The 23,221-nt window shown below is 39.1% G+C and overlaps 1 long non-coding RNA gene across 1 annotated transcript; it reads left to right on the top strand.

Moving 5' to 3' along the window:
- Positions 1-765: 765 nt before the first annotated feature.
- Positions 766-22,604, top strand: LOC115926693. The gene is made up of 3 exons (XR_004065218.1): positions 766-849; positions 14,287-14,357; positions 22,494-22,604. It is a non-coding gene; the product is annotated as an uncharacterized LOC115926693 (long non-coding RNA).
- The last annotated feature ends 617 nt before the right edge of the window (positions 22,605-23,221 follow it).

Genomic DNA, 23,221 nt, shown 5'->3' with positions numbered 1-23,221 from the left:
TCGTCCTCACAAGTCATTTACATGGAAACTTATTACAGAGGGCTATTGTCCTCATCTATTCCAAAAGCATTCAATAGTAACACCGAGAAACCTGTCAAAAGTTTCGAACACTACTTTCGGTTCACACGGCAGTCCGTTCATTTTAAATTTAGCTCATGGTTTTAAACTTCAAAAGTTATCTAAAAGTTAGGAACCTTGCAGATGTACTCGTGGTTAGAACAAAATTAAGTTTACACCAAGTCATAGTGCGATAACTCTGAGCAGCGGGCCGGGGTCCTCACTCAAAGTCTCTGTCCAGTGCAGACGCCATTAACTTCGAGGATATACAATATACACCATCTTGTATGTGAAATATCCGATACCGCTTGCCCGGCTTGGAGACTGAAACTTTGAATGCTTGTTTCAGTCAAGTGTGAACTTAAGTCGTTATTAGTGGAACAATTAATAACTTCGACAGTTCGCGAACTTCCATTTTAGAATTACGACGTTCTCATGTGAACATAACCTCTGCAACTGAGACACAATACTCCCGACGCTCTGACGTAATGACGAAAGATGATGCCTGATACTTTCTAAATTTACCCTGCGCACTAAATATAGAACCACTAGACTTTGCCAAATTTGATATGAATCTGTCTTCCACGACAATGAATGTCTTTATTGCTTGGTTCATGACATGGGTATCAGGTTTGGAGTTTGGATGTTGCTAAAATTAGAGCAACTTCGTAAGAAGTGATTTGCATCTCGGTATATACAGGTGGTAGGGGTGTTGAGTATGACCGTTGGAGTTTGGATTGAGGGGCTGAAATAGCAACACGGGTGTCGACAGAATGACAGAAAGTGCTAAAGGTCAGTTTGGAAAAGAGGTTATCCAATCCTCTTTTATAGTACAGTAGGTCTATAATAACATTTCTGTGGGAGAATGCACTAAGAGACATTAAAACTGTTTCTATGCTATCTGCGTATGTTTCTTACCTGCTTTATGTAGCTGTAGTGCTACCAAGGGATGCAGATAATGATGACTGGCCTTCAGTTAGGAGTACCTAAATTTACCGCTTTAATTCACAGCAGGGGTTTGTGTCTAATTGAAGTAAACTTGGAAGATAATCGTGTTTCATCTGTCCCATCATCTACATCCAAATCACACCTCAATCCTCCCCAACGCGCATTTTTGTATAGCTTAACGACCGACCCCCTTTGCACTTTGTTGTAGAGGGTGTTTCAGAAATAGATCCATATGCTTTTCAAAAGTAGAAATGAGGGGCGGGATTAGAGGACGAATCACCCTCAAAATGATGAATGAAAGGGAAAAAAGACCCAATCCTTTATATCCGTTCCCAATGTTTACCCAGTCTGCCGCAAGCGCGTGAAAAGATGAATGGGGCAGACCCGGTGGGGGAGCGGGGGCTGGACCGCCGATAAATTTGTCACCCCACCGCATGATGTCGAGCTTACCCCTTTTTCCTCAATAAGAGATATTTCAAAATTCTTATATCAATACTACACGAGACTCGCACGCTGTTTTCTTTGTGTGTTTTACCCTGAAGGGAATACCAATATATCAGCTCCAATAACTGGTAAGAATTATTCTTTTGAAGGAATGATATGTTGAGATAGTTGCTGTAATTGTTTGACAAAGTGGGCCTGAAGCGGAAAGGCAAGTCTGGGTTAAGAGTTGTCGCCTAGCTGCGGTTTGTCTGTAATCCAATGTAGCCACTTAGCTAAGCTCCCTAAGCACATAAAAGTGAACTTCAGGGGTCAAAACATCACACATTTCTGGTCTAGTTCATTGCCATGAACCCCATTTTTCATACAGGCAGTCGAACCCTTTTTTCATGCTTTATATTATTTCATGCACTCTTCAAATCTATGCTCACTGCCAAGTGCACTATATCTGTTTCACTCATAAAGTCTACGGTGTCCCACATTAATTATGAAAAATAACCAAGACAATTTTTGTATACGATTGAGGATTGTCGAAAGCATTTGTGATTAACTTCGTCACTGCTCTGCATGCGGACGGTGTAAATTATAAGTTGAACACTCATTAGGGAGTGGAGATGGTGCACATTGATATGAAATTAAGTTACCAGGGGCAACATAACAATTAATCCGCATTGAAGTGAAGGCTAAACTGGAATATTCAAAGTATCTACAAAGTGTTAAACTTTAACAAATGTTATTAAATGCAGTTTAATATTGATATTCAATACCGTTATTATGTTATTCATGAGCCATTCCTTTTTACCACCCTTCGGTAAACTACACCACGCACTTGATTCGAGTTTGCTGCGTTCCTACCATTAACCAAACGTAATAAAGATTCCAATAATATAATTCATTTTGAGCGATACAGTGGTATCAGCGAGATAAGCTATCCCCAATTGTAAACACACCAGCGCATGGGTAAAGCCTCACCCCCCATGTAACTCGATATCAGAATGCAAAATGCAATATGGTTGTGAAAATCGTATATGGATTGGCGGAGGAAAGCATATTGGGCGAGGGGATCTTGAAACGCGTGGACGTTGATAAGACGAGCCCATTCTGTCTCGAGAGGGGAGGAGGAAGTGGGAGGTGGTGGTGGGGTGGGGTAACTTTACCCCTTATCATTCAGTCCAATTTAGTGTTGTTAAGACATTAGGACAACCAAAGAGATATCTTTGGGACAACCTACCCGGACACTGGGACAACCAACTTCGGCTTTAAAGTTGAAACGTGTTAAAAACAAAATCCAGTTCATACCCTCAAACAAATATCTAGTCAGTTGGAGGTAGTTGTCCTGGAGTTTATTGTGCCAAGAGGTATTTGTATAGGGAGTATTTTGTCCGGGACCGGATGTAGTCTAGGGGTGGCTGTTCTAGGTTGTCCGAGGCGTGGTTTCCCCAGGGTGCAAGTAGTAAACTCAGACAGTTCAGGAGTAAGCTATCCTCCGAATATGAAAATATGACGATTTATTAGATGATCGGTCGCCCCTTGATCTAATCTACCCTGGTTACGCCCTCCATTTCTGTCAATCATTTTCATTTTGTACAAAGCTCAGGAAGTGCATTCGATGTAAATCAAACAGGAGTGACAATTATTGAGGCATAAAAAGGTGTGATACGGTGAAAACACAAACGAAAGAAACAGCCTGTGAAATCGTGTTTGCACAATGAGACGTAAGCAAAGAAAGAGAAACCCGTGGGACAAGAACAAAAATCTCATGAAATCTTCTTCTTACTTATCGTTTTCCTTTTTAGGTCAGTAATTCTTTCTTTTAAGGTTTCAAGGAATCGGTTGTCTGAAGTGGTGAATTTGATAACCGCGAGACGGTGCGGTTTGTTTTAAGATCAATGGGGGAGTGGGAAAACGCGTCAAGTAACACCATGGACCTACTAACACTAACAGGTGGGTCATCCAGGTATACCGTAGGGGGAACGAGGGGTAGCTATAACCCGCAGGTGCATTGCAACAGGGGGTTGGGTGTGACACCCCTCCCCGCGAAATATCGCTGTTGCTAGAAGAAAACAAATGATTTCTCAAGGAACGTTTGGAGATTTTCTACTATTTTGTTACACCTGAGGATCTATTTGTTTATCTTTTTTGTTGGGGGGGGGGGGGGGGGAGGAAGGGGGCAGTTTGAATCTTTATCAACGTTCTCACAAGCTGTAAAACTGTACTAGAGGAGTAGGGGAAGAGCATGCAAACGGCAAACCCTACGAGTTTACAACAGAATTTACGGGTAGGATTTATACATTCGAATTTCATCATGCATTTCAATTGCACAGTGAAGCTCCTTCCAGACAATGTCCTTAAATGCACTATTTTCACTTAAATCACGTGCTGGCTAAACCGATGATGAAGCAATATCCTCTATTCCTCAAGCTTTGCGACTCAAAATTACGTTCTACCCTCGTACTATAGTTATATATCATCCTCCAGGCTATACGCGTTTATGAAAAATCGCGACTGTTTTCGATCCGGACGGCTTCAGAAAAGAAACACCAACAAAGGACTCGATTTCGAATTAATGACATCTCTTTTTTCACAAAATTGAAAAATTTGCTCTTTGCTTTATCCATGAAGTATAATAATACTACACCCCTCTAGGTGTTATTGGGAAGGTATATGAACACTACTTAGCGACGTCAGCAACTTATGTCTGTGATATACAGCTTTAATACATGCCATCAGTGAGTACATCTATGATTATTCTTGCCGCTGGGTTCAACAATCAATATCATATTCATGAAATGGAGACATAATTGCGGAAGAGGGGTTAAGATGTTTGTTATAATGACCCACATACAACCTTGTTCCAGTTCGTAAAATGAAACTGTTGACCGCATTCATGTATTGATATTGAATTATAGATTAGCTCTGTCTTTTCTTTAAAGATAAAGTTGCGTTCTGGTCAGGCAATTATAAGATTTTGTAAGAAACTGTCTGGAAGCAATTTGGAACGGTTGATTGTGTAGTACTCAAGAATTGGTATATACTATGAGGTTTTGTAATTATCGAATTATTGCATTGTTGATGTAAAGCACAGTTAATTTAGTACACAGAAATAGGGATATAGGACTACAAACACATAATGGCTTTGCTGTTTGGTCCAAACACTTCAGCTACTTACCAGAAACGAAGCTTCTCTTTAAGACGGAGGGGGGGGGGGGGGGGGGGGTAACACTGTAATCTATCGCACACCTAACACGAGCGGACAGGTAGAGCGAAAAAGTGAAGTATACGTGGGCGAGATCTAGTTCCACTGAACGCTGGGTATGTATTTTATCATTCGGACTACATGAATACCATAAAATAAAAGTAAACGCAGGGGAATCTAGAAGTGAGAACTTGACCTTTAGAGACACCGTACATCTTCATTTGGGCGTATGTGCCATGTAACACACCGTGACATGTAATGTATACACCGAACACTCTATCCTTCTCCATCTCTTCACATCTCTTTCCATCTCTTTCTGTCACTTTTCAGCATGAACCTTTTCTGTCTCATGTACTCTCGTCAGAGATATCACTAACATCTCACAGAGTGAGTCCTTTCCGGAAGATTTATGCCACTCGTACACACGTCCTTATATCAGGCTATATCACGAACTAATGCAAACTTGGTTATACACACAATCTTACCATAACTGTTACATAATGATTCTTATATATTAAAATGACAGTCATTTTCACAGAAAATTGATTCAGATTTCATTGCTTGAATAAGAAACTCTCACGAAAGTCAAGATATATTAATCTGAAGTGAAACGCAACCATCATGTGAAGTCGCTTTTCCAAGCAACTCTTCTATGTGTGGGGTGGTAGTCGGTGGAAAGATTAACTATTTTGATGAACAAGAGAGCTCATACCGTCTGACGTTTGCGACTATGGTTAAAGCCAGGGACAGATGTAAGAATAATTTGCTTTTACCTAAAGAGATGCGCATGCGTGGTTTGACGGATAACTCGGTACTCGAAGTTTGACGGGCGCACTTGTACATCTTGTAATGTACGTCACTAAATGCATGTAATAAACGCGGGAAAGTTTTTGAAATGAACGAAGCGACATCGACAAGCAAGTCGGAATGACATTAGCATCATGAGGTGGCTGTATGTCAGGCGGTATAATGGAATGCGGAAGGAGAACTGACAGCGAAGATATTGTTAAATCGATATCCCCCGCTTCTTCTTTCGAGAGTGTCGTCTGCGTTGATTACCTGGTACGCGACGTGGATAATGAAGGGAGCTTTATCCATTTGCATGTAATTTTGAAGACGCGCTTCGGCGAGATTGGGCAGAATTTTCTTACCATTAACCCTTTGAATAAGATCTGGCGTTTTCGGGTTCCAAAATTATTATAGGATTTGTTATACGAATAAAAAGGAAGCTGTAATAGAAATAGAAATGAAGTTTAAAACAAAACAAATCGCATGACACAACTTATATCATAATTAGTTTTATAAATGATCTTCTTTTATTTGCGATCCTAATCATGAATTTCATTTTAAACAAAAGAAACCCTTTTATATGAGCTGCAGTTGTTAACTTACAATGGACTCAAAGTGTATTATAGATATACAACCAGATTAAAGTAAAATAATTTACCAAGTTTATAAAGCTACATTCCGTTTGCAAACTTAGACGGTCCGGAAGAGCTCCAGCTAGATTATTTATTTTAAAAAAGAAAGACCACGTGGTTTGAACTCAAAATACAAAGAGAAAGAGATTCAGCACAGTTAAATGTCTAAAAATGAAACCCTCAGACCTTAACCAAACATCTTAAGGAGCAGGGTTAAGTGGAGGGGTAACAAAAGAGGGGAGGGTAAAAAGGGCGGTAGCTTTCCGTTTATAACTGGTAGCGGTCGCCAACAAGTGCTCTTGTCTTGCCCGCAAAGAGGTTAAATCGGATCTGTTTAACATTTTTAGAACATTGTTTGATGCTCGGAGAGAAGGGTATAGAGCATGTTCCTTTTTCTATGGGGTACTAAGTTTTTAGTACATTGAAGATGTTAATGTCATTGTGAGTGAGAGAGTAGGTATGAGAAGATGATGCAGATACATGATGCAAAAGGGGGACGTAGACAGGGAGAGAGAGAGAGGGGTAGAGATAGAGATACATATAGAGGGGAGAGAATTGGTAATGCGCATGTGCAGTCTTCCCGACCTTTGACCCCGGCCTGCTATAAGATTTTTAGCGCGCGCAATTTCCAGCTAGCGCTATAGCTAGCTAAATAGCGATACATCCCATGCGCATGCATGCGATATGTTTTGTTTATCTCGCGTGTAGTATTTGAGGCAAGAGTGGATAAGTTACGAAGTACGGACTACGGCTGCTGATTCAGTTTTCCCAAATTCAATCGAAATCTAGTAGTAAAAACGATATGGGAAGGTTAAGAAAATCATCGTTGTTAATTGTTAATTTCATGCTTTCACTCATTTCTCTGAAGCCCTTTTCCCCACGTTTGCAGGGACGCTTGGAAGTCTGGTGGAGGAGCTCTCCCTGCCTCCACATCGAAATCAAGAACTTCATCTCATCATCAGTCCAATGGGAATTGTTCACTTCCATATTAATTAATCTAACAAAACACTCAAATACTACTACTAGACAGATATGGCCAGACGGGAATAACGAAGATTGAATAAAGGATGAGTTAACGGAATTGGAACAAACGGAGCTGAATGAACGGATAACACGCGCGACGATGGAAATGCTATAAATATCACACGGGAAGAACGTCGTGGTTTAAAAGAGCGCGGGTAACAATCCGGAAGTGCCGGAAGTCACGTGCCTAACATCGCGATGTTACAACTGCGAGCGGTTATACTTGCCAAACACGCCAAAACACGCCAAAACACGCCAAAAGATCACACTTCGTTTTGGAATGTTTGGGGCTTGGCATGTCTGCCGGTAAAGCGTAGTTGCCCTTGGTAACATCGCGGCCAGGCTCCGGTTTGGCATTTTTTGGCGTGTCCGCGTTATGGTCAACTGTCTGTTACTTTTGAGATCTTTATAGATACACCACGTACAAAACCGGCCCCCTTTCAAACCTTACTAGCAAAACATTGTTCTGGGACAAACTGAAATGGGCTGGGAGCACAAAAGAGATATAAAATTAAGCGCATGGGTGCATATTTAGCTTATCATAATCAACATCTTATATATACCAGATGGACACTCCACTATAAAGCTATTCATGACAATTGCCTTACGTTCCCGTCTTTGCACACACACACAAACAAAAATAGTCAAATTTTTGATTATTATCGATCCATTTCGGAAGCGTATGTTATTAGATGAGTGATAGCAATGAGAGATAGATATATAGATAGGTATAGATGGATAATGAGAGAGAGAGAGAGAGAGAGAGAGAGAGAGAGAGAAAGAGAAAGAGAGAGAGAAAGAGATAGAGAGAAAGAAAGAGAGAGAGAGAGAGAAGGAGAGAGAGAGTCCCAAGAACAAGCGTCAAAGATGGTCGGTTGAAGAAATCGATATTGATTATTGGCCAATTAGGACACGCTCAGTTTGACATGCTTAATTGGCATAAAAAGATATCGTTCAATCATCATAATTAAAAAATGTATTCGTACGTCAGATATTTCGATCAATATCAAATAAAACGTGATAGTTATTTTTCGATAATTGTCTACACAGGCTGCCGGGAAGAAACCTTCACAAACCTGCCTTTATGCAATGTCATATATAAAATAGAACTCATAAAGAATTGATTAACCAAATTGTAAAACTCTTGCCATCAGCGAAAGTATGTACAAGTTCATATATCTTTTTCCATCGTGTTCATAAAACGAGAAAGCTACATGACTTTTCGAGTGGACTTCGTTTTTTCGAGGACCCCTCTTCAACCCTGAACTGCACTTTTAAGCATGGAAAATATTCATGTCTAATTGCTGTAAATAGTTTATAATATTTCCTAATTACATATCACGCCTGCTCTATCTACCTCATTAGTCCAAGCAGACAGACTGCTGTCACCCGTTACATAACTGGCGACACAGAATCGGTATCTTCTGCTTAGACTAGTAGTAGACACTAATTAATCTCCCGCGAAGGATTTGATTCCTAATCCCACAATATCATACTAATTATCCGGTATAACTAATGCGAAGCATATCTATTCTGGTTCTTGCCTTATGTTTCGTTTCCCACAATATTTTCTATCCTCTTTTTCCTCCCATCGTTACATCTATTTCTTCCCCTTTTTTCTTCTCTCCGTGCATGCATCTCCCATTTATTGTCATGTTTCCTTTCTCTCATTAAGATGAATAACCATGACAACAACTTCATAATAGCTGTTTCTCACAAATGAAATAACGCACCTTTCGAAACGTCAAATTAGCATTTCTTCAGCATGCACTCATTGCCATCAACCTTTCATTCTGGCGGTCTTGGGTACCTGTCAGAAACTTGTCAGAGACCTCATCGAAACGTTTGGCATACGTCAGTCGGCAAAATCAAACGGCGCCTTCGTTGCTAATTCCCCGCCTCTTATACCTCCTACCGTTTCTTCATTTCCATTCGCATCGGCTTTAATCCCATAATAATTGACTCTTTGCATTCGTTGACTCCGAGCGTGTGATGATTTCGAAGTAGTATTTCTTGTTTGTGTCATTCAAAGTCTTCAACGGCGGTTCCCCCAAGCATGCCAGGGATGGCATATAGATAAAGCGGACAGTGAACCCTGCGTCACTTGCTCGTTCCTTCATTTATATCTTTGTTTTTCCTTCCTAGCTCTCTTCGTCCTCACATCCTCGCCTTTACTGTCTTTGTCATCTGATTAAGAAAACTGATATGAGGGGTGTTTTTCCGACACGGCGTCTCACTATTTTTACCTTTCCCTTGACCATGCCTTTTCCCCCCTCATTAATGTTGGAACTCTTTGGTAAAGAAAACTCTGTGGGCGCAGCTTTGTACAGCTTTTAATTTTGCACCGCAGAAAAAGAAAAAAAAAGGAGAAAATTCACTCCGACCTTGGTCATGATCATGAATGAATATTGGATCTTTTCGCTCGATAATTGACGTTGGAACTCAATCTGGGTAAAAAAAAAAGCTCTATGTGCACAGCTTTGTGTATCGTTTTAATGTTTCACGGCGAAAATGGCAAAAGCGAGAGAATAGTATGAAAGGTCCACGACATCATGGGCAGGCGGAATGAAATTACGCCAAAATTAGAACGCGCTGAATAGCAGATGTGGGCTAATGGAAGACTGTATTCACATGACATTTAGCTATGAAGTTTAGAAGATAGATAAAGATGGGTTAATAGACGCACAATGCCACTCAATTTAGCGAATTGATCGAAACCGGCAATTTCAGCTATTCTGTTTTTTTAACAGAATTTTTGCTTCCTTCCACTACGCAGAGATTTTTCTCAATTAAAGGAGGAAAGGAACAAGAAAAGGAAAAGACTTAATAATAACAAGAAGAAGGAGAAGAAGAAGTACAAGAAAAACAGAAGAGAAGGAGAAGTAGAAGAAGAAGAAGAAGGAGGAGGAGGAGATGGAGGGGTGGGGGTGGGGAGAGAACTGCATTATAAAGGTATGGCGAGATACGAGACTTTTCAAAATAATGTTATAGTGTAAATCGTGATGCGCGTTGTCATGAGTGTAAAACAAAGCTTCGGAACGTCTTTATTCAGAAATATTAGCAGTGTTGACCGTGTCTTTTAAAGACACAGAACACCTTCAAATAATATAAATATGAGTGAGAAATTAATTAAGAAGATGATGAAATAAAAAAATTACCCACATTTTGTATCTTACGACAAAATTTAAGGGCTACACTGCCCTTTGAACGCGTGTCATGGCACGCTTAGGTCAGACTAGTCCATACTTCATTTATTCCAAACAATAACATTATATGTATTTAGAATGACCAGCAGCTGGACAATATACCCCAGTCGGCGGAGAAAGAACTTCAAAATATATAATATTTAGGTCAATACCAAAGAAAAAAATCTGAATTCCTCATAGTCCCTCATATAGTGGTCATCTAAAAAGCTTTTGATAGATTAGTGGGCGGAGAATAATTTTTTTAATATTTGGTCAGTACAAAGAAACTAACCTTAATTCCATATATTCCATTGTCTAATGGTCATCGTAATAGATGTTGACATACAAAAAGGGGCAAGGACATTTGCTTTTATACGCACTCCAAATTAAGAAACTTTTAACAAACATCGCACCATTTTATTGGCTATTTATAAACTGACCATTAGTCATAATAGGTCAGTAGATTTGACAGTTTCTATGAAAATATTTCGTAAATATTCTTCCTTTGTTAGTACAACTTTTGTTGAGCGAGGTCAATTTAGATGCAAAAGCGTAACAACGGTTTCCAGGTATAGTGTCCATTGATTCTAAGTGTACAAATGGATATTTTAAGCGGTCTAATTACCAGTGGTCATTCTCTTATGATTTCTAACTCTAGATTCAAAAATAGTGGACGTTCTTTGTCCCATTTGTCTTTGGTTCTCTGCCTATTTCGGTGTGATTCTGTCCATCGTTATCTCTCTCCTCCCTCCCCATTTTCTCCCCTCTTTCTTCTCTTTTCTCTTCCCTTTCTCTCTTTTTCTCCTCACCTCTCAATTTCCCTCCATCTTCTTTCTCCTTGCTTCGTTCACTCTCTGTTTTCCTATCTTTCTCTCTCTCTCTCTCTCTCTCTCTCTCTCTCTCTCTCTCTCTCTCTCTCCATTTTCCATCTCCTTAGGTCAGCCTACATGAGCAATCTTTTGTGTCAAACTTCAATGCCATTCGCCCTATTCGTCGATCACTCGGATTTCCAATTCTAAAACAAATATTTTCATTTGCATCCATTTGTGACCGAGACATCTGCCTTACTATTCGATGCACGCTAGCCAGCAGGACTTGATTGCAATGCTTTAAAAAGAAAGTGCATTCACTCAACATCACTACTGTCACTCATGCCCTTGACAAATGATAGCTAATTACAACCATGATCATGTGTTCAACCTTGACAATGCAATTAAGAGATTGATGGCTGCCGATTAATTTCTCCTCGGCATAACAATGTAGACAAAAATTGATATTACTCTAATAATGCATTTTCATAGCTCATTAAACGTTGTTACAACGTCTCTTGGCTTACTATGCGCGCTTTCGGAAGCATTACCCTTGCTTAATGCTTTAGCTCGTACACCCAAGGTGCCTAGTACGTTACCAATTCGCAATTAATATATTTGTACCAGGTACCTACACGAAAAAGGCAGTATTACTATTAGCATGGTGGGTATATTCCTCTCAGAAACTTTGTCCACTGTTCCAACATGTATTTCTTACATTTGTTTTAAATGCTTATAATTGATTTGTAATGTTTTGTTGGAAACATGACTGAATTTGAAATTGAAATTGAAATATATTATATACTGTTTTGTAGATGTATAGATTTCATACAGAGGAGTTATGACTAATAATCGTTGTTTATACCAGATGTATAGCAAACTGGTTCGATCAAAGGGCAAGATCTCACCCTCCAGCTTGAAGAAGGATCCTGCCATACTGGAATTCTCAAGGGACCAATCCGTCCAACAACAAATCATATTCAATCATTTGTCAACGTTTGTAGCTATATACAAATCATTTACACGGTCGTATCGGTTTATGTTCCTTCTCACCAGGGGATGTGCGGCTTGCCTCTGATGTGAGGGAGATGGGGATGGATAGGGGAGGAGGGAGGAGGTGGGAGAGAAAGATAGAGGAACGGAAGAGAAGGAAGAAGAGACAGAGATAATGAGAGAGTGAGAGAGAGAGAGAAAGAGGGAGGGGATACGAAAGGAAGAGAAAAGGAAAGAAAGAAAGAAAATTTCATAGAGAGAGAAAGAGAGAGGTTGGGATAAGGTCGAGATGGACATAGGCAATTTGGAAAGGATAGAAGATGCCCTTTAATGATGCGGCTAATGAAGACGGATGAAGAAAGGCAACAACTGAATTAAAGGGATACTATACCTAACAAGCAAGAGCGGGGAACGGGACAGCAATTTAGAAGCAGAACACAAGAAAAGGCGGGGATATTGGAAGATAGGAGAGAAAGAGAAGAATGAAGAAAACGTGATGATAAGCATCTCGACGATTTGTGACAAATTTTCTATCAATTATCGGGGAGCGTTATTGTAGTACCGCGCGCGGGGCGTTTCGCGCCCGGGGGTGTTTGCAAACCGAGCTCGTTTTACCGAGTTTGAGTGGTAACCGAAACTTGACGTTGGACCGTGAGAGGTTAAAAGCCTCGTCGGGAATCAGAGAAATTACCCTGACGAATCGTTGAAATATGTGTGTTTTGGGGCAGTTGTTAGTGCAGCAAATGAGTGTATTCTTCAGATTTACAAGTCCCTTGACCGATAACCGTGAATCATAAGCAGATTGGCTAGATTATATGGAAATGGAATGAAAGGAACTTGTAACTTGATTGAATATAGAAACATTTCGGTAAGGTACCCAAATGCGTTTTCGTTGGCTTGTTTTTTATTTTTTTAATAATTTTTATTGACTGCATAAAATACATATCGCTCATTCAAAAGCACATATATCTTGTTCCTTTATCAATATGTAAAGAGAGTCTACATGAAGTTTTTGGGGGTAGTGTCGTTCATCTTTAAAAAACTAAAAGGTTAATAGAGAATTGTTAGAATAGATTTATGATTGACTCAACTGCCACTTTTAGATTCCTTAGCGTCAATAAATTATACCAGCCAGACTTTACAATTACATCAATTTGTTTATGCGATACCTATTTCCAAACATAACCAGTCTAAAGACAATAAAGACACGGAAACTCAAACACCTTCGTGCGAAGCAACATATATAATTGGGTCATAAAATCTGTATCTTAAATCAATAGTTTATTGTGGATTCAATATGGCTTGTCTTCATGTCTGCTGTATTACATTCTTATCTCATTTCCAATTTTCTTGTATAGGCCATTTTACACTACGGTCCAAATATCCCGGATTAAACAAATTGTTGCTTAAAGAGCCACTTGTGATGTTAGTAAAATCGTGGTGTTTAAATGGTTGTGTGAAATGGGGCATTTTTGATGATTCGAGTGTGTTTTTAATAAATAATAATAATACATAAGATTTATAAGGCGCCAAATCCACTTGACAGTCAAATGCTTTTTCTGGCATCATCCAACTTTTATCTTCCTACACACTTCGAGGAAAATCTCGAATCCGAACCACAGAGATAAACAACCATCATTTCCCATCAATTTCACAGTGGGACTTAGCAATGTTTAGTGGTGGAAAATACTCAATCCGTTTATCCGCTTCTCTCCTTTTTATTTACCCAAATCAAATTCGACACGCGAATGTGTTTTTATTCGCTTTCAGAAATAACAAGGGATTTGGAATAATCCGATTGGTGTATATTTCCGTTCCCATATGTGCTGACCCTATTTTCTCAATATATTCGTATTCAAACCTCAGTTACACCATGGTCAAACTGACTCCAAACTGATCGATTCATGGACAGTGGAGGCAATGTATTATTCCTGCTGTTTCTAATAGTAGTGGTAATAGTACATGTAGTAGAAGTAGTATCATTATCATTATGCTGTTCATTACAGTAGTTATTATGATATTATAATATATGTTTATTATGATAATGAACTGATGATGATGACTGTTAAAACCGTCTCCCCCCCCCCCTCTCTCTCAAAATGTCCATCTGTATGTCTTCTGTCTTTCTTTAATACTTTCTGTCATTTTCCTACTTCTATCCAGAAAGATGTACCTTGTTTTTCCATAATCCTCTGATCCATCTCTCACTCCAGACTACAGGGACCCCGTTCAATCGAGGCTATCCTGTAACGCAACCCAGTACACCAACTCCCCATCAGACCAGGTAAGTTTATCCTTTGTTTATAGGTTGCCCATGGTAACGGCTACCTTTCGATGAATCTTGTACGGATTCCGAACAAAGACGTATCACGTCATTAGCCTGGAATAGAGGATCTACATGTATCATGTGCTATTTCATGAGTCGTTATATTGTAGTTGACCTCTCTCGTTGGAAACAGAAAGAAGAGATTCTGGAACAATTCTGATGACGATCGCGTTTGAGAACAAAATATGTCTGGACCAGTGACAAATAAAAGTGTGGATGTTTGTTATTGGTAGCCTATGGTTATAATATGAGGTAACCGGAGGTAGTTAGCAAATTTGTACTGTTGCATCTATTTTTGTAAGGAGCATCATTTGTAGAAATAAGCACCCGACTCCTCTATTTTCTAGACTTTCGCTTTCGGTGTTTGTCTAAGGAAGTCCCTCCAACCATTTTTACTCTCTTACTCGAGGGTAAGATGGTGAAATTCTGCAACCATTACGAACTACCTCTCTTTCTAATTACGAAATACCTTCCTCCACTTACTGCTATCTACAGAGACAATTAAACAGATCTTCAGACTTTGCCAAAGAATTAGAAATGTCAATCATGCCTACATATTTGGCTAGGCCTTGGTGTAATAACCTGTAATCTCCACCCAATGTAAACCTCAAAGAAGAATGGTAAGTCATTCGGAGGACAACCCCCCCCCCCCCTTAGTCTCTATATTTATCCCATCAATATTTGTTCTTCGCTTTCTAATCCCTTTCTCGTTTTCTCTTCATATGTATTCATCTTCTACGATACAATCCTTACTTCTGCCTATCAAAAGTATGAACATGTTTTATATGACATGATCTTTACTGTTGAAAAATGTTACAATTTCTTGACAATAATTATTCCAAGTTTTCAAAGACCTACACTGATAATGACCATGATAATAGTAGCACCAATCTTCTGTTAATAGCGTACACAGGCATGCAAGTAGTTACAAACTTTTTTTTAAAACTTCCTAACAGAGTTTATAACTTTATTGATCTATAATGTATAGGATTAAGGGGTTAAACGTTAAACAGTTAATGAGGTATTTAGAATCATTCAAAAGTATTACGAGGATTTCATTGAGGAGAATTAATAGTGCGTCTGACATAGACTATACAATCTCTCTCTCTCTCTCTCTCTCTCTCTCTCTCTTTCTCTCTCTCTCTCTCTCTGTGAATCCACCCTGTAAAGCTCTTCAAAAATCAATGTTTATCCTTTGTAGAGGTGAAAGTGGTATTCTTGGTGCAACAATGGCTGACTATTGTTGTGGCTACTCAGAGTTGTCTAATGGGCAATCGGTAGATCGGCTTAACGAATCGTCTCCGGTTGACTTACGATGTTTTAATAGTGGCTCATCGATTCTGCAAATCAATTTTGATAGGGTCCACAAGTCAAACTGTCCTATAAATACCACTAATAGGGATGTTTGATCTTAAACTGGCGTTTTTTTATAGAATGATAAGGAATTAATTGTACTGAATGATATCAGATTGGCGTAGATGCATATTTATTTTAGTTTACCAATTTCGCCATAAATTTCTGCGTTAAGACAACAGCAGGGAGCCTTGTTATCATTGCCAATCTACAATCTCTTTCACTTCATTAACGGAAGAAATCTATTAGAGGAATTCTCATTGTACAGATTAAATAAAAATCAATCTTTCGAATCGAGCGAGTCATCAGTTAAGAAGTTAATGACGTCATTATAGCTGTACTATTATTAAGCGGACTAGCAGGACCCGCGGAAATCCGCGGGATCCTAGAGGGAAACCACCAAGAACTTTATTTGCCATTCAGGCCATTAAGAAATATACATGTTAAGCGTCCCCGCCCGCTTCCTTTTTGGGGGCCGCCTCCTATTTTTTTTTTGAAATTTTTTGAAAAGTTTTTTTTTTTTTTTTTTTTTTTTTTTTTTTGAAAGAAAGAAAAAAAAAAACAGCGTCCCCGCCTGCTTCCTTTTTGGGGGCCGCCTCCTTTTTTTTTTTTTTTTTTTTTTTATTTATTTATTTTTTTTTGAAAGAAAAAAAACATGAAAAGCACTGCTAAAATGTATTTCTGATTTTAAAAAAGAAAAAAAAAAATTGTTGGCCGCCATCTTGAAAAATGGCCTGAATGTCAGGAAAAATGTACGGAGCGGCCATTTTGAAAGAAAATAAAAAGAAAAAAAAAGGGCCTCCTCCTTCCCATTTTTCAAAAAAACAGGAAGCTAAACATGTTTTTTTTTTAATTTGGCCTTATATAAAAATTAAAAAAACGATGCAACTGTACCGGTAGTTATTCTTTAAGCCACTGGAACTGCGTAGAGTTCCGTAGTGTGGCGTACCGACTACGCAGAAATTAGGCTGCGTATTAATGGGGAAATAGTCCCTGCGTAGGTTATGCGTAGGCTGGCGAAAAAAATGAAACAGGTTGAATTGTTTTCGTTCATCTTGCGTACCCCTTTCCGTCCCTCAGTTTATAGTAACGTAGGCCAGCGTAGTTGTTACGCAACACTACGCAACTCTACGTATTGACCTCACGCCAATTAGTGACCCGCAAGTGTCACAAATAAAGTATTAAAAATATGCTCATCTGACCCTATACGCCTAAAACCCCCGAGCTTTCGGGGGTTTATGGCCCCTTGAAACCCGTGGACCCCACGCCTATATTATATATACACTCAACTCGCTGCGATCTGATCTCTCCCCCCCCCCCCCAACTTTGAAAAACGTAACCCCCGAGCTTTTGGGGGTTTATGGCCCCTTGAAACCCGTGGACCCCACGCCTATATTATATATACACTCAACTCAGGACCCGCGGAAATCCGCGGGATTCTAGAGGGGGTGCGCAGGCAAAAAATTAAGTTTTTCATTTCGGGGGCTCCATTTCAAATTTTAGGGAAATTTTCGGGGGCTCTTTTTTCTGGGGCTACTTTTTCATTAATTCATATAAGGATAGGCCTACACTTTGTTGAGATTTGTTTAGTAGGCTATTAGGTTTCAGGCTTCCTACTTCATAATTGCCTATTTAAAAAAAAAAAAAACATTTTTCTAGTTCAATAACTAAGTTTTCATGCATTGATTTGATGCAAGAACTGTAACATAATAGACCCTAGATTGTGATTATTTCTGACCATGAATTTCGATAATCATTTTTCAAAGTAAAATTTTCACAGGAAAATCAAACAGTCTTTTAAAAACGTAGACATTAGAGTCTAGTAATACTTTTACTAATTCTAAGCTCAGGTTTCGTAAATCTATTCACGAAACTATATTGAAATCGCGGCAATAATGATGCAAACCAACAGATAACAATTTCAAAGTGTCAAATCTCTTCGACTCGAATTCAACTCACACACTTTCAACTGCAACTCAGCTCATCTCACACACACTACACAGTGGCAATGCACTGTCAGTTACGGTGATTTTGTCTGATTTTCTTTACTTTGAAGAAATGATTATCAAAATTACGTAAACATGGCGAGAACATCACAAAATAGGCTTTAATTTCATACCTCTATTTATGGAAACTTTATAATATTGCAGCAATCGTGAATTCGTGATGGAAATTGATTGCAGTTTCGCGATGTTTAGTGGTTCATGGTCTAGATTCAGCTTCTACCGAAACAAAATCGACCGCCAAAAACTCGAGCCCTACGCTCCGTCTCGATCTCGCAACTGCGAAAATGTACGTGTTTTGGCGTACTTGCGTGCGACATGGTAAGCCAGGTAAGGTATGGAATATGGTTCGAGTTTTTTTTACGACCGATTTTTGTGTATACAATTTTATACGGATAGTCATCGGTCGTGTGTCTACGGATGCAATGTTGAATATCCATGAGGTATCTCTGTCGTCACGCATATCCTGCATTATGCATATCGCGTCTGTTTTCGCCCTGGACGTCGACACGGAGGAGGATCTCTGGCGGAGTATAGCCAATTCCACAGAGTAGACTCTCCCGCGGACGATGGCACCGGGCACGGGTACCCCGAGGGCAGGGTTCAGGAGGAGATAGCCGCACCAACTTGGGTCGGCGATCTCATTAAAAAACAATAGAATACAAAGGCTGGCGGAGACGTCGCGCCCCCCGCGGAGCCTTAGCGTATTATTATTATAGATGACATGGGGTGATGAGTAAATTCCAGGAGCGAAGTCGATTTCACCCAGGCACGTGTAAATGTACTTTTCATTCATTTACTATTATTACTTTTTTTTAAAAATACTTTCGTGGAATGTGATATCACATCTACAAAGTTTGTGAAAGTGCAAATAAGCATCTAACGTGATTAGGGTCAATCTATAAAGCGTTTTATTCTCAGAAAAGGGAATGAGCATGCATATTTAAACTATTACATGTTGCTGGTTACATACTACAAGTATTCTCATTTACAAATTTCTTGTAAAAGAACCGGCTTCTCTGCGGAAATCCTTTCTTTATAGAGAGATTGAACAGTATTATGTCCGAACATGTTCATGATGGTGTTGCATTCCCGACAAGTCTGAAAGTTTTGAAACTTTATCTTTATTTCTTGTTTTGGAAATTGTTAAATGTTTGAAAAGCTCTGCCAATTGAGGTCTTCCAGGATTTTTTTTTTCTTCTCTGCTTTGTTCTTCTTCTGTCCGGTTCAATTAAAAAAAAAAAAAAATCAATTTGCTTTTTCAGCTGCAAAGATTGAAAATGGCATGATCAGAGTACTTTCAAACATGCTTTCAAAAAACCCTTACATCCTGTTCACTTGCTAGGCGCCAGTTGATCCCAAAGAAGCCATACAATGCTGGTCCTTCCTTCTGAACCAACAAATCCGTGCTCTTGGCTGTCTACCGAGAGATTTCGTTCCAAAATAAATCTTTAATGAGCTAAAAATGACACAAAAAGAGTCACCTTCTTCATGTAAATAGCGCCTAATATACTTCACAGCCGAATGAGTACCAGTATTCCTTTGTGACAAAGCGCCAGTTAAGACGCCATTTTGTCAGTTGTTTGTATTTTGAAGTTCGAGTAGACTCATTTTTACAAAATACGAGCAGCACGTTTCCGTTGGGAGAAGGTCATTACACTATTGAGCCATTCAAGGCATGTTTTCAACTTTAAACGGGTGATTAGAACGACTGTCAAAGTCAACACCAATTTGTAAAGACCCGAACACTGAGACGGCATAAAATGGCAGTGAACGCCACTGTGACCAACGTATTTAACTAAATTAGCGGCAAAATATAATTACTTATAGCGTATTGCTGTCATCTCATGTATCCCTTTTGAAAATGGATTATTTCATTATGGCTTGTGATATCGGCCTAAAACCCAAACAGAGGTTAAGAATGCGTCTCTTCATAAATTTCTAGTTCATTCGCACTTTTATTGACTGCACTTGAAACCCATTCACGTCTTTTCTTTCTTCCATTTGGTAATTGTTTTCCCCCTTGGATAGGGTATTACAAATGATATAATGTTATAATTATTAGCAACATAGGAAATCCTATATCCTATAAGAAAATGGATTCTGAACCGAAGTTAATCTGAAGGTTCTATGATTTCAATCTTGCTCCAAAGACGATTGAAGTATACTCAAGGTTAAGGAGTCATTATCCAATAACTTTAAGCACTGTGGACAGAAAAGACTTTATTATGCCACTTTGAATGGTAAGGAGCTAATTTCTAATCCTATCATTTGAGCTGTGAAATGAAGGTTATGTCTTGACTTCTGAATAGCTTCTACCCAGGGATTATAAGATCATTTTAGTGTAGCATCTCAAGAATCAATCCATCCCTATATTCTGAACGTCTCTATAGACCAATTTTGACTATTAAATGTAAGGTTTCTAGTTGTCTTTTTGTTCCTTTGGACGGGGGTGTCACGAGTGGTCCAATTTTCAGTATGAGGGAAATGCCTTGACTTCTGAAGAGCTGAGACCTTCGACATTTGCACTTAGGGGTTATGCGATCATTTTAGAGTAGCATTTCATGGATCAGTTCATCCCTTCCTTTGGGGTACCTTCAAGGGGACCTGATGCACAAACTGACTTCACACGGAAGAATAAAATCGTGATACCTCTAGGCGAGAAGCTACTAATGGTAGCTCCATGCTTCAGGCAATCTCTCCCCTGTGGTATATCGGTCGTTATGAATATTCAAACGCGTGTTTAACAGGCTAATTTCCCCCCGAAATGCTCCCGCTTTACTGCATTTTGATGAAAACAAAATCTAGAATGGAAAATCTTTAGATCTGTAGAAGAAATCACAGGTTGTTTCTCCAGAGACCTATGGCAAGATCGAGAATGAAAACAAATGATACCGGTAAATGTTTGCAAGAAGTCAGGTTGTTACCTTTGTGCTTTGTTTTTCTTCATTTAGGTGTTGACGAACTTAAAAATGGACAAACTCAGAATGTATACACGAAATTTTCCCCCAAATGTTCATTTTTTGTCTGTATTTTGTTGATAACGAGACTAATGTTGAACAAACTCTAGCTTTTCAAATGAAAAAGCACACACATTGTCTCTTCAGCGTGTTTCGGGTTTCTGAATTTAGGTGCTAACGAGATTGAAATTGAACAAAACCTTTGGATCTTTTACAAGAAATCACAGGTCGGTGTTATTGTTTGTTTTCTGGAAAACACCATGAATGCGGCATGCCCGAATGATTCACGGTGTGTAATGGTCTGTTTGTTGAACTCCTTCACGTAATTACCGCTCTACAGTCATGACCATGCTAATCTGTTATTGCTCATTATCCGACCCTGATGACTGTCTTCCACTCCGTATGCATGCCATCCCAAGCATTATCATGGACAGCAGAGTTAGATCATCATGGATTTAACCGTTACCAAGTTACAGTATCTGGACAATTATTGATGAATTCCATGTATGACTGTCTCTGATGATTACCTTAGAAATACTATAGAAATACCATAGAAATAAAGCAGGGCCATTGATGGATTTCATGTATGTCTCCAATGTTATGAGGTTCCTGAGAAATAAAGGAGGGCCATCGATAATTCACGAAGGTCTCTGACATTAAGAGGTTATCATAGAAATAAACTAGGGCTATTGATGATTTTCATGTGGGTCTCTGGTGTTAAAAGAGGTTACCATAGAAATAAAGCAGGGCCATTGATGAGTTTCATGTTACTTTCCCATGGTACAAGGTTACTACAGAATGACGATTGCCCCCATTAGACATGTACTTCAATTCATCAAATTCAGTAACCAATCTAGAACCTGCTGCAAGGAAATGCGTGATTCATATTGAATCATTAGATCATTGAGAATCTGGTATTTGGTGATTATTGAGCTGAGCGAGAGGAAGAGAACATGCTGTAATTGGGGTGATACATTTAGAAACATCTCAGTTAGATCAGTCATCGATTGGGATTGGGGTCATTAATGTTTGAAGGTATCTTCTCAATGGAGGAACTAGCCAGGAGGAGGAGTCACCTCCTGTCACTCAGTTACCATGATAACCATTCAATTCGTGCTTGGTGATGATGGTATTGGTAGAAATGGTCATAGATGGCACAATTTTTTGTTGGTGTGTGGGTGCGTGTGTGTGTGTCACGATGAACGTCAACCATACAATCCAATACATCAACGTCCATCAATCAAAAACGAGCCTATTAGTTTAGGCCTATCCCTCACGCAAAAAAAAGCCATCAATCTCTAATTGTGATGATGACCCTGCATGGAGGGCGAGGGCGTATATATATATATATATATATATATAGGCATATCAGCTGTCGAATGAGTTATCTTCTTCTATATCATTGTTAGAATTTAGATGGTGATGAGAATTGTTTACTTCACAATGATAACATGAAAATCATGCCCAACTTCTTGCCTATTTCCAAATCAATGTTATGGAATTTCGATCCCTTGCGTTAAACTGTCAAATGAGTGATCTTCTTCTATATCATTCAATATTCATGGAATTTAGATGTTGACGAGAATTGTCTACTTCACAAATGATAAACTGAAAATCAAAACATGTTATGTCCAACTTTTTGCCTATTTCCAAATCAATGTTGTGGAATTTAGATCCCTTGCGTTAAAACAGGTTGTTATGTGCGAAATAAGTTTGTTTTCTGTCAGTTCTTCTTTTCACTGCTGCAACGTGATTTTTTTTTCTTTCTTTCTACATAGTCGTCCAAGCGGAGATTCCCTTATCACGTAGTACCGTAGCAGCATGTACCTTGACGACATTGAAGAAAAACACACACCAATGAGACCATGAAGGACAAGTCTCAAGATGAACATGGCGCTTAATCAAGGATAAGGTTAATTTTTTAATTGTGAACAAATACGTGAGCTTTCTCGTTTTCTTTTTTTTTGTGTTCCCATGTTTATGTAGTCCCTTGTTCCCATTTTGTGTCCGTTTTAAAAAAAAAATCGTTTGTGATATTCATGAAGACGTTTCAGTTTGTTGTAATTTCGATGATTCCAAATTCCAATACAAGCTATACAACGCCATTCAGACCTGGCCCCATTGTAAACGAATGTTACTTTTAGACAGTTTCTATCATGATAAACTGCATGATTCCAAAACAACTCTGGTGATTCCAAAAACAACAAATTACACAGTTATTCTATTTACAACGTAATCAACCATTCAGAATATTGGAGACAGTATCTTTAACAAAGCAAATTTACGACCAGCGCTTAAAGTAATCTATAAAAGACGCAGGAACTTCGCCTACGGTCACATCAGGTCTTTGCATTCAGAAGGGGGACACACTTGAGTGCAAGATGGGAGAATTCAAAACAAAATAGGAGTCCAACTGACTGATTAATTATTGGCGTGAAGTCAAGCACCTCACTAAGCGCGATGGTCGTTCGTGAGCTGAGGGTGGTGGGTAGACGACGGAGAGCAC

This window comes from Strongylocentrotus purpuratus, unplaced genomic scaffold, assembly GCF_000002235.5.
Source record: "Strongylocentrotus purpuratus isolate Spur 01 unplaced genomic scaffold, Spur_5.0 spur5_scaffold_2, whole genome shotgun sequence".
Classification (NCBI taxonomy): domain Eukaryota; kingdom Metazoa; phylum Echinodermata; class Echinoidea; order Camarodonta; family Strongylocentrotidae; genus Strongylocentrotus; species Strongylocentrotus purpuratus.
This window is presented reverse-complemented; position numbering and strand designations above follow the sequence as displayed.